Raw genomic sequence first — 16,786 nt, forward strand, 5'->3', positions numbered from 1 at the left:
GATTTAATGGGCGGACTACATTGCTGGGACATTGAGCTTCATCAGGGCGTATTTTTTCAGTGAGAAATTCTGATGGGAAGCAAGAACAGTATGGAGCCTCAAGATACACAGGGAATGTATATGAACGCATTCCAGTCCTAGGTGTGTGTGCACGTGTCGTAAGCGTGTCACTCACTGGGAGTCAAAATAAGGTCAGTGCAGATGAATAAGTATATGCAAAAAGGGAAGGAAGAAAATTCATGTCAAATCAAGCTAAAAATAGGTGGCTGAGTGGATGAGGAGAATGACATAAGAAATTAAACAGAAAAACTGCAGTGTCTGAGAAGGAAAGCAGCCTTGCACAAGAAGTTAAAGTATTCTCTGAACTCGCCTGAAAATATTTTAAATGTATCTGTCATTGAAGGTAGAAGGAAGTGGTTTCTCTATTAATATATTTAAGGTTTGGAGGTTCACAATTTCTCTGAAGCCATGACATTCCAATTCCCTCCCTCCCTCCCTCCCTTCCTTCCTTCCTTCCTTCCTTCCTTCCTTCCTTCCTTCCTTCTCTCTTTTTCTTTCGCTCTTTCTCTTTTTTCTTTCTCTGTTTCTCTCTTTTATTCAATTTGTGGCATCTGAGGTTCACAGGGAAGGAAAAGGTTCTATCAACTGCATTTGAAAAGCTCATCCCCAGTACCACAAGGCTTGCCATGTAGTCATTAGCAAGCAGTTGCGATGCCAGTTGCATTTGGCAATACTGTTCACTGAACTTATTTCAATTGGTGTTATATTTGTAGAGCTACAGACCTTATATTTATGCCTACAAAAAAAATGGCAACAACTCATTTTAACTTACTTTGAGGTGGGGCAATAACCCATCCTATTTTGGTATTCACTGTACAAATAGAGAGTGCGAACCCGCCTGCCCCTGCAGAGTTTACAGTCTAGAGAGAGCAGCAGATTCCTCTGCAGGTGGTAGAGAAACAGCACATACGGTGTGATCCTTCTGCTCATTTAATGTATCTATTCTAAGTTTAAAAAATTGTCTTTTGCAGAAGGCTGTTTCTTCCCTTCACCTGTTGCAGATGGAAAAGATACCAAACTTCATATAGACATGTAACTTTTAGGCCTCAGAATACAGAGATAATGATGTTATCTGGTGTAATTTGTTCAACAGCGCAGGTTATCTGGGTCAGCACTGAGGAGTGTTTGTGTTGCAGCAAGGCTCAGGCACGGCTGTGTTGGACGGCAATCACTGCTGACATTCACATTGCTGGGAAGGACACATTACAGATCAGTTTGAAAAATGTCTGTTGCTCTTAGCCCACAGAAATATGCAAATTTACAGTGACAATTCAAATACCAGAAGTTCTCGTTTCCAACAAATATTTCCATTTTGCAGCATTCAGCTTCCTCTTAAATTTGACCTTTCCCTAAGAAAGCACACAATGCAAAATGCAAAAATAAAGAAACCAAGAGCTCACTTAGAAACACAATTGTCCATTAAAAGCAGTTTTAATGAAGTATATTCCATCAGCCTTAGTTGCTTTTGACAGTCAATACCTAAACATAGGATTCAGGGTCTGTCTTAGAAACCCTTTAAGTCATCCAGGACACCTGCACAAAGCTGGGGATGTGACAGCAAGACCCTCACTGTCTGAGGCTGCAGCTGAGGAGGGACACTGAGACATCTAGAAGAGCATCACACTCTCTCGGTGATGCAATTAGTCTCCAAATCTCTACAGAGCTACGCAATTTCATATAATAAAACATCCCTTCTGATATTGTTATTAATGGGCTGCCAGAGCCTGCTGAAGGAGAGGGGTCAGTGGCACAGCACTCTCGAGTCTCACCCTATATTCACAACATTCTTTTGGCCCACCCTGGTTGTTTTACACCAGAGCAGCTGGAAATTCCTGCGCTGGCTGCTCTGTTCCATGACCTCCAGCAATGCCAAGAGCAAGAGGCCAGTTGCAATCCACCAAAGACCCTTCTCCTCTGGGAACCCTCTGAGAAATCTGGTGTTTGGCAACCTGATTGTGCAAGGAACACAGAGATAATCAGAGCGATAGCAAGCGAGCAACTCCACGTAGCAATTCCTGAAGCTATAGAAAGAGAAGAAGGATTGATAATTGTCTGAGTCAGCACTATTATTGTTTTTTCAAGTCACAGAATCACAGAGGCAACACTGGAAAGCCACATGCTGGAGAAGGAAAGAAGACAAAAGAACATAATATAAAAAAAATACAAATAGAATTTGTATTGTAGAGTTTTCAGGCCTAAAAGATCGAAACTCTTTTCCTCCTTCTTCATTATTTTATGGCTTTGGCTATAATCTTTGTGAAAATATGAAGAATTGTTTCTTTTTCCCACAGAGACCCACCAGTTAGTGTCAGCAAAGAGTTGTTAGGCCGCCCTGAGATTTCTGCTTCAACTTGTCCTTTTCAGGTGAAAGTTGGGGTTTACTGTGGTGTGTAAGATTTGATGTCATAACCAGAACATGGGGTATGAACTGTCTGAACTTAAATGGATCTGTTAACAGAATTAGTCATCTTTTTCTTCTACATATTTTTTAAGGTTTAATGAGGAAGGTTTAAGAAGACTTAATGAGGAAGATTTTTTACATTCTTATCTGTTTTAGTAGAATAATTACACGCAAGTTGAACCAAAGTACATAGGACTTTACATGTACAGAAGAATGTGTACCCAGCTGCATTGCTGATGTGGGTCACTGAAATACAACCAGCCTAAACTGGCTCCTGAATTTTGTCTTATCCCTTTACTCCTAGGCTATGGATTATGGACCTGAATTTCCGCTGGCATTGTAAATTTACCCCAGTAAAGAATTCGGCGTTCACATTGCAGAGAGATGAATAACATCTCAGTATCGTATTTGTGTTTGGATTGTCCCTAGTGGTTTTTTGTAGTTTTTTTTCTTTCTTTCTTGTTGCTTCAGTGATTCACTTATGAAAAAAAAATTATGAGATTCAGGCTTCTGATGGTATTTCCATTACCCAGGAATTGAAGTAATTTGAGCAGGTCAGGACTTGCATAAAGATAAACATACATACCCAAAGTGAATGCTAATACTTGAAATACAGAAAACGATTACAACTTGTGCCCCATGTTACTTACCCAGCAGACCTTCTGCTGTGGATTTATGGCTGTTGTCACAATACTTTCTTCTCTGGCTTTCCTTGAAAGAAAGATTTTTCAAGAACTAAATTAATTAAATTCAGAGAGAATGTTTAAGTAAAAATATTGTCCATACAGTTACACACATATATACATGCATAGATGTATAAGTAGCAATCTGGTTTTGTAGAAATTTGATCTAAATTCAGCAGATTAGGTTATCTGATAATTAGTTTGTTTTGAGTTGGGACCTCCAGGGTAGATACTGGACTCCAAATAATATAATTAGCTTGCAAAAGGGCACCAGCTTCTCAGCAGTTTTCTGAAAAGTGCTTCCTGAGAGGCGTATGAAGATCTTCCATTCCAAACAGATTCAAAGCCATGTGTCAGTTGCCAAATATCTTATAAAAATAGGGGAATTTCATGCACCAATGTTTTTGAGAGTAATCTGCTTATGCAATTTCTTGACTCTGAGCTCGATATTTTCCCGAATTTGTGGTGCAGCAGAATAAAGATCATGTTTTATTCTAGTTATGACATTTTTGCTATATATTATGAGAGACTTCAGAAGCAGTTTGACATGCTTGTAACTGGAACATGGGCCAAAATGAGTAACGTTTTGTGGTCAGTGAATTTCTGCTGCTTCAGAAAAATGTGATCTTACCTTCATAACCAGGAATGATCTTACATCTTATATCTTCACATGAAACTTGGTCTCCTGTGGCCGTGCTAGAAAAGTGATACATTTTCTATTTGCTTTATAAGCTGAATTTCAGTTGCCCAGGCTTTCTCTTTTGCTGCATAATAAATAAGGAGTGTCGTTCAAGTTTTATTTTTCCTATTCATAAATAAGAAATCTCGTTCTCATTTGGTGTAGAGATGCTTCAGATGCTTTACTAACATTTTATTGTCTGCCTCAGTAACAAACACACTGTCTATCTAGAAACACTGTGGCTTCCATTAGACCATTCTATTAATTTGACTCAAGAGGACAATAAAACATGCTGAATGACAGCATGTCACCAATGACTAAAAAGCTTTAAAGAAAAACCATTCTGCCTCCTGCCTTTTCATCATTTTCCCTATATCTAAGTGCAGCCCCCATTGTATTTTAATGGAAGCATGGCCCTGTTGGTGTATTTCTATTACTTTTTAGTGATTAGCCCAGTGTAAAGCCTTGTTAGATAAAACTGATTACATTATTTTTTCCAAAGGGGAATGTGGGTCTCAAAGATCAGTAAGTACCCTGCTGTTGGAAAATGTTGGTTAAATGTGTTTCTGGTAAGTTATTCTGCAGTAGTTGAAAAACATTCAGACACCGGGTGAGGTCCTTCTTTAAAGAAAAGTGTATATATGTCCATCTGCTCTGGATATAGATGGAAGAGATGACTGAGAATCAGTGCTAAAAATGGCTAATCTGGGATTTATATTAGGGATATAATTTGGTGGAATAGTTGGTATGGTAGCAAAAGACATTCCTTCCTCTCAGGTTGGCATTTACCATATTGCAGAAGCCTGGTACAAAGCCAGCACTACTTGTGTTTCTGTTTGACTACACAGTGTACAGTGTATGTGCTGCACGGGGATGAGGTTTTACTTACTTCTTTTTTTTCAGTCCTCCTAGTCAAACAGAAGTATTAGTGATATAATCCTCCTCTCCATTAACTAGACGTGACACTTCAGCAACTTCTGCCTGACATACATCTGGCTTTCTGGAGTCCATCAGAGGTCCCTTATCCTGAAGGATCACCTGAACCTTCAGATGCCCTCCAGATTTTAGATGTCAATATGCAATTTTAAAGGTAACCCAGAAAATACTTATTTCTTTCTGAAATGTAAGTAGGATTTTTTTTTTTTTTCCCCAGTTTATCACTTATTTCTTCTATGAGGAAGGAGTATTCCAAAGTATATTGGAAATACCACCTTCCTTCCTGAATAATTACATTCTGTTCCTTAATTAGAGAGTCAGCAAGGGGCTAGAGGCTGTAACTTGGATGCGCTGCCCTTCTTCCAATAAATTGGTTCTTAAAAACTTCATCACAAGCACTTGGCTAAGAGGGTTTTCATGTGTGGGTTTTTTTAAGGTGGAAGGCCTGACAGAACACTATTCCAGAAGCACACAGCGCTGCAGCAAACACGTCCCTCGTGCTCTCCGTGATGTCCAACCTTGTGTGCACCCACGCAGACCCCAGCCTTTGCCTGGCCAAGGTGAGATCTGTGAGACAGCAGCTCTTTGGGGGAGGCAGCATCTTATCATTTTGTGGAAGCACAAGATGTAGCATGACTAGGACATCTAGAAGCCGCTGCAACATTTCCAGGACCAGACTGTAACTCTCCTAAGTTGTAATAAGCCATTGCTTACCCAAATGACATCTGTGAAAACAGAATCATAGAATCATAGGATCATAGAATCATTTCAATTGGAAGACACCCTCAGGATCATAGAGTCCAACCATAACCTAACTCTGGCACTAAACCATGTCCCTAAGAACCTCGTCTAAACGCCTTTTAAACCCCTCCAGGGATGGTGACTCAACCACTGCCCTGGGCAGCCTGTTCCAATGCCTGACCACCCTTTCTGTGAATAATTTTTTCCTAATATGCAATCTAAACCTCCCCTGGCACAACCTGAGGCCATTTCCTCTTCACTTGCTACTTGGGAGAAGAGACCAAACCCCTCCATGCTACAACCTCCTTTCAGGTAGCTGTAGACAGCAATAAGGTCTCACTTCAGCCTCCTTGTACTCAGCCTCCTAGTACTTGCAATATGGACCATAATAAACAATAATGATAGAAATAATAATAACAGTGCACTTCTGTGCTGCCTCCCTTTTCTATTACATGGGAGACATTCTGGTACCGCAAGATGGATACAGTGTAAAATATAAATGTATGGAGGTTGTAATAATGGGAGCACATGTGAGGTAACTAAATGAACTATCTTGGAGAGTGATGACAGCGTATGCTCAGAAAATGATGTACACTATTTACAACAGCTCTTGGTTGAGTTGGGATTTATTTATGTTGCTCCACATCCAACTAAATGTTAAATATGACGTCATGCAGTAATGGTCCATCTCTGGTTGAAGGTACTAGTGGAAAGACATACAGAACTTTCTTCTGTGACATTCTCATCTACAGATACATGTGAATTGATAGAAATAACCTTTTGTAATACCCACAATTTTCTGTAGTTCTAATTTTTATTGTGCCTGCTGCCTGAAGGATGATAAGACTTATTCATAGAATTCACACTCCAGTGGTTTGATAAATATATAATAGTCTGAAAAGGAGTTACTTGGTGCAGTGCATGTTATTCATCAGGTCTCAGTTTTCCTTGGTTTTGATACTAAGGTTTATTTTATTTTATTTATTTTTTTTTTAAATTTCACATATTTGGTTGACTTCTTTGATCTTCTTCCTACCAGTAGCCATAAGGAAAAATAGCACTTGGGAAAATAAAACTAAATATGGTGTGATGAAAAATACGTTTATATACCTTTATTATATTATCTCTTATTCTCTATCTGACAAATGAGGAGGCGAGAATATTGTAAAGTGATATTCTATAGCAGGCACAACACTTATCAGTTATTTTCCTTTGACCTTCTGCCTTAGAAAATTAATTCACTTGAGCTGCTCATACACTAGAACATTAGGGAAAAAATAATGTTAGCACTAGTGAATATAATCTCTGCAGGAAAGCTGGGCGATTATTCAATGGTCTAATCTTATCTCTTGTTTCATTTTTATATGGCAAGTCTACATTTAAAGTATTAGATATACTGTGCTTCTGCTCAGTACCATCAAACCACAGTAAATAAATGCTGCTAAGTGCCACCATGAGTGAAGGAGCTTATAATGAGAAGTGTGAGTAGACGTGTGCGCCATTCATCATTCTGTTCAGCCCGATATTGGGGCTCTTTTTATCAGCAGTATTCGTGGCGGTGTCATCACCTCTGGTATAAATCTTCTGTCAGTGGCTGTCGTCCCTGTGCCCTATTAAATTCATGCTCTCACATAATCACCGAACGACCTTTGGATGTCTTTCATTAACCTCTGACCCGAACCCTGCTGGCTTCTTGTTGGTAGGTAAATCTATAACATGACATTTGCTTATGACTCAACCTTTATCCTTGCTTAATAGTCCCGCCTTTCAATTTTTAGGGTTTTTTTTGTCCTGGAGAAAAAAGATAGTTACAATCTTAAAGCACAGCTTGGATTTCAAAGGTTGGAATACAACATTCACCTAAGTGTTTTCTAATAGACTTTCTAATATTTCTCCACTGCTGCCTACTGAATCTTATCGATTGCAAGTTGATGCAGGATGTTAGCCTCACAAATAATATTTTTGTTTCTGACAGAAGTTTATTTTCTCTCAGATAGTTTCTTCTTGCTGCGTTCCCCTAATCAGGGATTAAGGATTCATTAATTAAAATTCAATTTTGCAGCTGTGCCACAGCTTGGCCTAAAATTTCTGGTGCTGGAGATGGGGGTAGCTATTACACAGCAATAATAATAATAGATATGAAACAAAATTTTATTTTCATGAGGATCAAGTGGGCCGGAAAGTACTTACACCCGTGCTCTGTGTTGCCAATGTCTTACTGCAAAGTCTTGGCCAAGCTACTTGCTTTTTCTATGACTCATTTACCTGACTTGTAAACCGGGCCGTGGTAGAACTGTACTCTGCAGGATAAAACATGAAAAATGGTTTCTATTTACCTCTCGCGTGCTTGGGAACCAGCCTGATACTCTTATTAACCCTGCTCAGCTAAGTGTGTGTACAGAGTTGAGAGCGCACTGAATTATCTTTCTCCCTCCTTCAGCCCTACCTCCCCGCTGGGAATGCACCCCTCATTACAGTTAACTGTAATTAGCACCAATTAACTAAAATTCTTAGTAGTTGTATTCCTGCATACCCATTGATATAAGGTGCTCTCGGCAGTGAAAGAGAAGGTAAGCAGAGGGGATTTGTGTGGGCATTGGGGTTCATGGAGAAGTTCAGGACTGGCTGGTGCTCCCTGGGCAAGGGGCTATGGGAATGTGTCCGGTGTCTGGGCAGGGAAATGGGAGTGAGGACATGGATACAGGAACACAAAACAGAGGTGTTCGCAGTGAGGGAGGTTGTGGGGAGAGAATGGGGTGGGTGGGTTTGATGAGGGGCTGTTTGCAGGGCGGGATGGTCCTGCTTTGTCATTTGAGTGACCATGGAAAAGAACGTGAGGTTTCCTGTGGGAAAATTAAGGTAAAAACCTGCGTAAATGTGCATAGAATGGCTTTTGCATTTTCTGCTAAAGCTCTGTAAATCATCCTGAAGCAAAGTTAAAGTAAGAAAAGATTGGATGACATTATCTTCTCCTCAACTTTATATATATCTTTAATAATGGCATTTTAGCAGACTTGTGTGCTTAAAATAACTTCAACTAACTTGTGCAATGGCAACAGTATTTCCTGAAGTGCACAATGCACACACGTGTTAAATCCATATCTTGATGATCTTGCTATCCAGAAAGCTACAGCAAAATGCCAGTAGTTTGTTCCTGAGTTTTTCTCTCTCCATTTCTTTTTGCTGTGTTCAGAAATGGCAAGTAGATTGTACTTCTCTGTCCTGTTTTGATGTGAGGCTGTACCCCCACAGCTGGAGGGCCCATCTCAGCTTGTGACCAAGCACTATTGAAATGGGGGAAGTTTTAGGAAATTGGGGATGGACAGATAAGCATTTTGTCTCTTACTGTGTTTTGAGATAGCATTCCTCCCTGGTTTTATCAATGTTGTCCCCATTTCTCCTTTCTGCCTCTTCATTTTCTTCTATGGTTGGGCAGGTGTCTTCTGATAACAAAGAAGGGCAAAACCTCCTAGTCTTGTTATTTTGCGCTTCATAAAATACCTGGGACAAGTTACATGGCTAGCAAATGAAACCGTAACAAACCACAGATGTCAATCTATAGCCGTCAATGGTGTCGGCTGACTGCCAGCGCTCAAAGAATAATTCCTGCCCTCCAGCCAAAACCTCTCTGGAGGTAGAGCTCTCTGGGAAGAGAGGTTGTTCTGGAATCAGCTGTCTCCACTAGAAGGTGGCAGCTCCACACATGCTTGGGACCAGCATCCTGCGAATGACTTGGACATTGTCTGAACCATCATCAGCTTCCTCGTGTTGTCTGAACTCAGGATATGGGACATACCGAGGGATGTGGCTACAACCCTTGGTGGGAAGCAGAGATGACAGCACTGGCGTCTGCTTCAGGTCATAGAATAATCTTCCTTGTTTTCAGGTCACCACAGAGAAACACCCTGTCATACAGATGTGGAACAACTGAGAACTCAATTCCTGACACCAGGCTCATTACATAGATGGTATTATCAAACATAATACAACTTCTGTGTAGACAGTTTGATAACACTATGCCTTTTATTCAACATACATGTACTTTCAAAAAATCTTCTGTTAAATCAAAATGAGAAAAGATAAGGATAGGGTAAGGAAAAAAATTTCTATTAACAGGTGATAACCCATACATCCGAGCTCATTTGTAAGCACCTTGTCCTTCTCAGTTTAACACACAGCTGTTTTGGAGCTCACAGACAGCAGCATGGGGTAAACGTTGAGCAGTGCAATGGGACTGGTAGTAAAGGAAAACAAGAGCTGGTTAAATGCCAGTTCCAAGAAAGAGTGTACACAAATGTCCTAGTAAGAGGCTGTTGCCCGGACACTGTCTACGTTCATTGGCAAAAGGAGAAAAGAATGGGTCGACATACTGTGTTATACTAATCCCTCAGCCATTAAGGCCTATTAGTGGCCTCAGAACACTGACAGAAAGTCCTGCAGTGGCAGAAGTGCCCAGAAGTGCCTAGTGCCAGTCTTCACATGAGTCCCGGCATCGCTGGTGGTGCCTGTGATGTGACCTGGTTCTTGGGCACGTGTTGAATTTGGCAAAGTGCATTTGAGAACCTCTGGAAAAAAATGGATTTTGAGAAGAAACATATAGAGCAAGGACTCTGTCCCTTAGATGTCTCAGTCCCACAGACCTGAGTGGGCTTTTAGTCTGGTCATCGAAAAGCACATTTTCAGCTGATGATGACAACTGAGAGGGCTTGGGATGCTGGCAGCAAAGAAACACAAATGAATGGTTAATTTTGTGACCCACAGGGAGCACTGGAAGACATTAATGGGTATAAAGAGGCCATATTTCCATAAATGACCATTAGTCTTCTGCAAATGTTCCTTGAAATGTAAAGGAATGATTTTCTCTCTCCAATTAATCATCCTGCAAATCCTCCTCCGTGTAATCTTGAAAACACGAGAGAGGACTTAGTATCAGCAAATGTTGCCAGATGTACAAAATGGCAGAGTAATATGTTGTAGTAAATGATTTTGGGTGGCAGAATCTGGATAGGAAGCCAAGAATACTGCACCAACATTTGAGCGTTTCTGCAAGAGGCGTTGCCAGCCTCGGGAGGGAGCACTGGATAATTTATAGGTTAACATTTTCTTTTTATGTGAATAGCATTTTTTCTCATTTATAGTTAATTAGGTTAAGCATGCACGGGGAGCGAGGGAGGCAAGACTTTCAGAGAGAATCTAAACGATTAGTAATTTGAATGAAGTAAAAGAATCTGCTAAAAGATGTAGCTCTGGAATTAAATATGTTGCTATAACAAGTGTAAGTATCTGATAGGAATTTTAAAGGTTCTTACATTAATTATAGCAGCAGCATAAAAAGAGGTAGAGCATATTTACAGATTTGGCACATGGATTCTTTTCACAAGTAGCTGCTGCTTCATTTTCCTATAGGAGGAGAAGCTATTTGTCCACCATTTCGCAGGTTTATATCTTTTGCACACTTGTCTTATCTTGAGGGTTTTGGCTCACCTAGAAGATCAGTTAAGGTGAACTACAAAGTAAAATGAACATTGACTTAACCACTGAGTTCCTTCAAATCTTTTTTTACCTGTATAAAATCCTCTTGACACTCCCTGGTTGGCTGGACATTTTTTTGGCAGATTCTGTGTGCCCGTCTACACACAGGGAGCCAAAGAGTTTCACTAAGGCCCATCTGAAAACGCTGCACTGCATTTAGACTGGGGCAAACTTCTAATGCAGACACTCAGAATGGTTCAGGGCATTCAAATCACTTGGGCTGCAGCTGGATTACTGGTATGCAGAGTTGTCTGTTGATAGCGAGGGTCACACACTGTGCTGTCATCTCCCATCTCCCACCATGAGGGTGATACATCTCTCCAGCAGCCCTGCACCGTGGGCACTCTCTGGTCCTGGTGCCCCAACTCCTGTCACGTTTCAGGGTATCTGTGATGAACAAGATAGAATTTTACACTAAGGAGGACACTGGATTTGATTCTATGATTCTATACAACTGCACCTCTCACACCTCCCCAGCCTCTTGCTCAACCTTGGATCCCACTTTGCAATGGCCTTTTGTCCAGAGAGGTGGTTGATGCCCTATCCCTGGAGACATTCAAGGCCAGGCTGGATGGGGCTCTGAGCAACCTGATCTGGGTGACAATGCCCCTGCTCATGGCAGGGGGTTGGACTGGATGAGCTTTGAAGGTCCCTTCCAACCCAAACTACTCTATGATTTGATTCTATGATTTATGAAAAACGAGTTAAAACGTATTTCCATCTGGAATACCTTCCACTGTGTAATTTTTTAAAATACTCAGAACAGTTTTTAACTATTTTTCAGTTTTCTTTGCAGATTACTCTTAAGTGTTGGGTGAAGTTTTTAAATGTAAGCATGTCAGTCCAAATTTAAGCATATTTATCCAAGGGGTCTGATGCACAAGTTCTCCCAGCTGAAAAGCGTGCACTACTTCCGAAAGTCAGGCAGGACTTTGAGACAGATACTAAATATAGATTTAACAGTTTATCCCTTGGGCTCAAATAATTCAAGAAGTGAATTATTTATGTTTTCAAGAAAAGAATTATTATTTATACCAGAAAACACTGCCGTTTTTATTGCACATGAGCAGTTCCACATGGAGAGTTATTCAAAGTAGTTTAATGTTTGTGCTGCGCCCATAAAAGCCAGTTTCTTTTTCTAGACAGAGATCTTTAAAATAGCCTAAAGGAATTGAATGCTGAGCCCCAGTGAAAATCAAGGAGAAGTAAGCACCTAATTCCCTTATGCCTTTTATAATAGAAAAACCCAGTGTTTATTGTCTTACCTCCAGTTGTAAATTAAGCCCACATGCTGCACCAGTTGTGCGGCAGCGGTGCAGTCTGCAGGCCTCTCTGTCAGGCAGCTCAAACGAAGATACACTCAGAGTTGTTCAGATTTACTCTGGCTGCACACTTCTGTCTGTTTAAAAAGAAGGAAACAGACCCTGCACAGATTGCACGTGGCTGCTTCATGTGTGGGATGTGGTCAAGGGATGCCCAGCTTTGGGCCAGAAGTAAAGCGAAGCTCAGTGGAGCACAAAGCTTAGACCAGGGGACCCAGGTCCAGAGCCAGCCAGGAGCAAGCAAGCACGGCCCTGAATTGCACTGCGCTGACATAACATTTGAGAAGCAATTTTGGGCTCTTCTAACATGACACGTGTGTTGCAATGAGTTTAAATGTCTTGCCTTAGGTCACGTCGGGAAGCAGTAGCAGACATGGTAGGAGAACAGAGGTGCCTGACTCAGCCCAGTCACCTCCTGAACTGCCTTCTGTCACGAGCCAAAGGAAATGCTTTCATATGTACAAGGAGAAATGTCAAAGGAAACAACAGTTCACTCAAGCTCATAGTGAGTTTGAGTAAATAGGCTTGGGTTGAGCAGGAGCAGCCAGAGTTGAGGGCCAGAGCCCAGAAGTTTGGTTCCTGGCTAACTGCATCGGTGCCTCTGGGAACTCCTGCAAGTCCTTCCCTTCCCCTACCAGCCTGCAAAGCTAGGGCAGAAATTACCTACAGAGTGATCATGAGAATTAGCTAATTAACACTCGGCAAAGGCTCTGCCAGAGATCTGCTCTGTCATCAGTGGAACAGACTGCAATGTGTGCTCTACCCACTGACTGCTCTCGCAGGATAGGATTTGATTGCACAAGGCCTCATCTGTTGCTAACGTGATCATTGGGAGGTATTTTGACACACCCTCCAGCCCGTGTATAATACTTGCCCCAGCAGCCCCATTGAGCAGCAGGAGGTGAGTTTAGGCACTTTGAGCATCATCTAGCTCTCATAGAGCTGCTCAAAGAAGGTTCCATGAAGAGCTGTGCTGCAGCAGCAAAGGAGATCGCAGGTCTGGAAGGGCAGCCTGCAGCTCTGCCATACCCAATTGCTGCACCTCTAAAGCGTGGCCACGGCTCTCCATGAACTGATTCCAGCACAGCTTAAAAAGCTAACAGGGCTTGTCTGTTTATCCATCTGTTGGCTCCTGCACATGGCCAGAGGGGCCACAGCAGAAGGATTCAGGTGAAGAACCACGAGACTTTTCATTTCCTAATGTCCCTTCTGCTTAGAGAGTCAGGTCAGTTGACAGAGGGTCACAGGACTATGCAGCTACTGCTTTATGTCTCCCAGCAGCATCCAAGTGTCTCCGCTCTTCATCTGAGAGTAGAAGGAAGGGAGGCAGGCAGGCATTTTGTCATTGGTAAAAACTGCAGTACCCAAGGTGAGGGATCCAGAAGGGATAAGAAAGTTCAATGTGTCATTTCTTCAAGATCCAGACCCCACCATTGTCAGGTGAAATGCTTCTCCCTGGACCAGCTGGTTTTCCCATCTTTGGGAAGGGCTCCCTGCCTTGCACCTGGGCCATGTCTCTGCTCTGCTCCTATCCCTGGCCATCAGGGCTGGGGGCTGCTGGGTTGCAGTAACATGTTGCCTGGAGAACTGCAGAGCCCTGCACAGCTTTTGGTAGTTCCCCATGGTATGAATCCTGGAGCCCGTGCCAGTGAATGTACCAAGCCTCAGCTCATAGTAAAGTTCCCTTGAGAAATAATGATTTCACTGGAAGAAGTTGCCAGTATGTTAAAAATGTAAGGAGGACAGCATTTTTCATGCAAACCCTTGCTGTCAATATGGATAATGAGCTTTCTGCTGCTAGTTGCCTTCTTTTTAGGGTGAGAGGTAAAGAAGGAAAACTGGACTTTGTGCAGAACGGACAGTAGTAAGAAGCTGATACTATTCAGTCATTTGCAAGCAGCTTGCAGACATCAGGAGATAAGGTTGGTTACATCTCTAATTTTTTTTGTCCTTTGGGCAGGTGGCCTAACAGCCCAACAGCTGATCCTATGTTTTAAATTTAATTTTAATTGAATGCACTGCTAGAGATGCCTTAAATTGACTCTTTCTTTTTAGATTTCCTAAGGGAGATTGCACCAAGACCTATATCCTAGTGATATACTTATTCGGGCCCATGGAGCCAGTGTGTATTTATTGTATATCTCTCTGTCCCTTCTCTGGCTTCTGCTACCATGAACACTGCAGTTGCTGATGACTAGAAAATTACTCAAGTGTGAACCGTTTCACTGTCTGTCACCTTGCTCATTAGGCTAGTGAGAAAATGTATCTACGACTCTGTCACACACAGCCCTCATTAGGTGAGCAGCACATTGAGATCATTGCCTTTTTTAAAGATGGCTGCAGGAAAATGGCTGGGTAGTTTGATGTTCCTCAGTAATAAGTGGAAGTAGCAAAACTAGGGCTCAGTGCACTCTCCTCTGAAATAATTGCATTGTTTGCAGAGCCTGATCAATGGAATGAAGTGTTACTGCTGGGGAAGTCAGATGGCAGCACATAATCTCACTTCTTACCTCTTACTCGGAGGGGAGAGGGCAGAAGATGCTCGAGGTAAGATTAATTGTGCAAAAGAGACTTAGGATAAGAACGCTATCCATTTTTGGCATCTGCTTCCCCTTGTGCCTGTTAAACTGGAGGAACTTTATCAAAGGTGCTGTATTTCCTTTTGTGTGTTAGTATAAGCAAATTTAGGTCTATCAGCTATAGGTCTAACTGGTAGCAGTGGGGGGCTACCAGTGTGTTCCTAATTCCTACCTCGAGCAGTTAGCCAAAGTAGCGCTAATCAATATAGACCCATTTTAGCCATTTCCAGCAGGCTGGATTTAGAAACTCTCACTGCCAAATGTCCATGCTGAGTTTCTGCTAGAAAAGATGTGTTAAATGACTGCATCCCTTCTCTCTGACTTGTGCGCCTTTCTTTTTAGTTCACCTCTTTTCCTAAGCAAAGAGTGCCACTGCTTCCACATGGGCATTTACCTTGAAATTGGTCCATTAACTCCTATATGCTTTAGAAAGACAGGTAGCTATTTTCATGCCTGGATGTCTTTATTTGAAGAAAGAAGAAATTAAAAAAAAAAGGGAAAAGAGGAACAGTAGCTACAACATATTCCAACCACCAGAGCAGCTCCATAATCCTACTTGCAGTAGGGCCAAAGTGCTGAATGGGATCATGGTATTGATGGGAACTGCTACTGGTTTTGCTGGAAAGGTGCTTCTGAAAATTGCAGCAGAGCCTCCTCTGCTCTGGCTGTCACAAACTTGCTTTGGTGCAGTCCACTGGTGCACCAGTTTGGTGTGGACATGGTTTAGCTCACTTACTTACCAGACGTTGTTGGCATTGGTAGGTGAAGGTTCGCATGTCATACCACACATAAAATTGCTCAGAAAAGTTATTTTACATGAGGAACTTCTTTTATGCTTTTATTATAATGTTATTGCTACTGATGTTTGCTTCTATATAGTGATCGTAAAGACCTGAAAGGCAGTTTACACAAAAACATTTGCACCCTTGGTTTTGATAGAAATGTGTAGGGCAATATCTGGTCGCCACATCAGACCTGCAGTGCTGCTGGCACATCTCTGTTCAGCCATTAGCACTGGTGTAGAGGATCAGTGATGTACTGTAGTTGATTAAGTTCATAGCAGATCTGTATCCCCTAAGGATAAGAGGATGAAAAAAACTTACAGGCTTTTTGCTTATTTAAAGTTGATATCCAACTCCAAGTTAAATTGGATATCAAGTACTTGACTCACTCTGCATATATTCTCTTCAGTTCCATATACGTATGATTCTTCTCATTATCTGCATTTACAAATTCAAAGGCAATTAGCCTGAAATAGCTAGAAATGTAGAGGAAGAATGTCTGAATTTTTTATTTCCCATAAAGTTCATATTTTCTTTTTCATTTAAGTGGGTCTTTAGTTTCTTTTGAAGAACAGAAGACAAATGTTAAAAAAAAAAAAAAGTAAAAAAAATGTCTCTCATGGGACTGAGGGCTGAAAAGAACCATTATCATGAAATAGAATATTCACTTCCTAGGCTAGTAATTCAAATATTTTTGAGAGGCTGAATCTATACTGGCAGGTAGCAAGCAGCCCCTGATCTGTCGTCCACATGTCAAGACTCACACTGGACTCTGATGGTTTGGTGGTTCTTTTTCTCTGGGGAGCTGCAGCTCAGGGTGTGTGTAATGCTGAGTGTTTCTAGAGGGCAGCCTGGTTTGTCTGCTCAGTACCAGCCTGCAATGTCACTGCAAAGCGTTGACAAATGTGCACAGGCCACCTCTGCCCTGAGCTGGCACCCAGCTGGCTCTGCAGTCACTAGTGGGAGCTCAAATCTTCACCCAAGCCAAGCTTTGGAGCTGCCTGTATAGGAGCACCCGTGTTCAGCCAGGTGCTGAGGGGATGTTAAGGAACATGTGAACTCAAGAAGAGG

This window comes from Nesoenas mayeri (genome assembly GCF_963082525.1).
Source record: "Nesoenas mayeri genome assembly, chromosome: 6".
Classification (NCBI taxonomy): Eukaryota; Metazoa; Chordata; class Aves; order Columbiformes; family Columbidae; genus Nesoenas; species Nesoenas mayeri.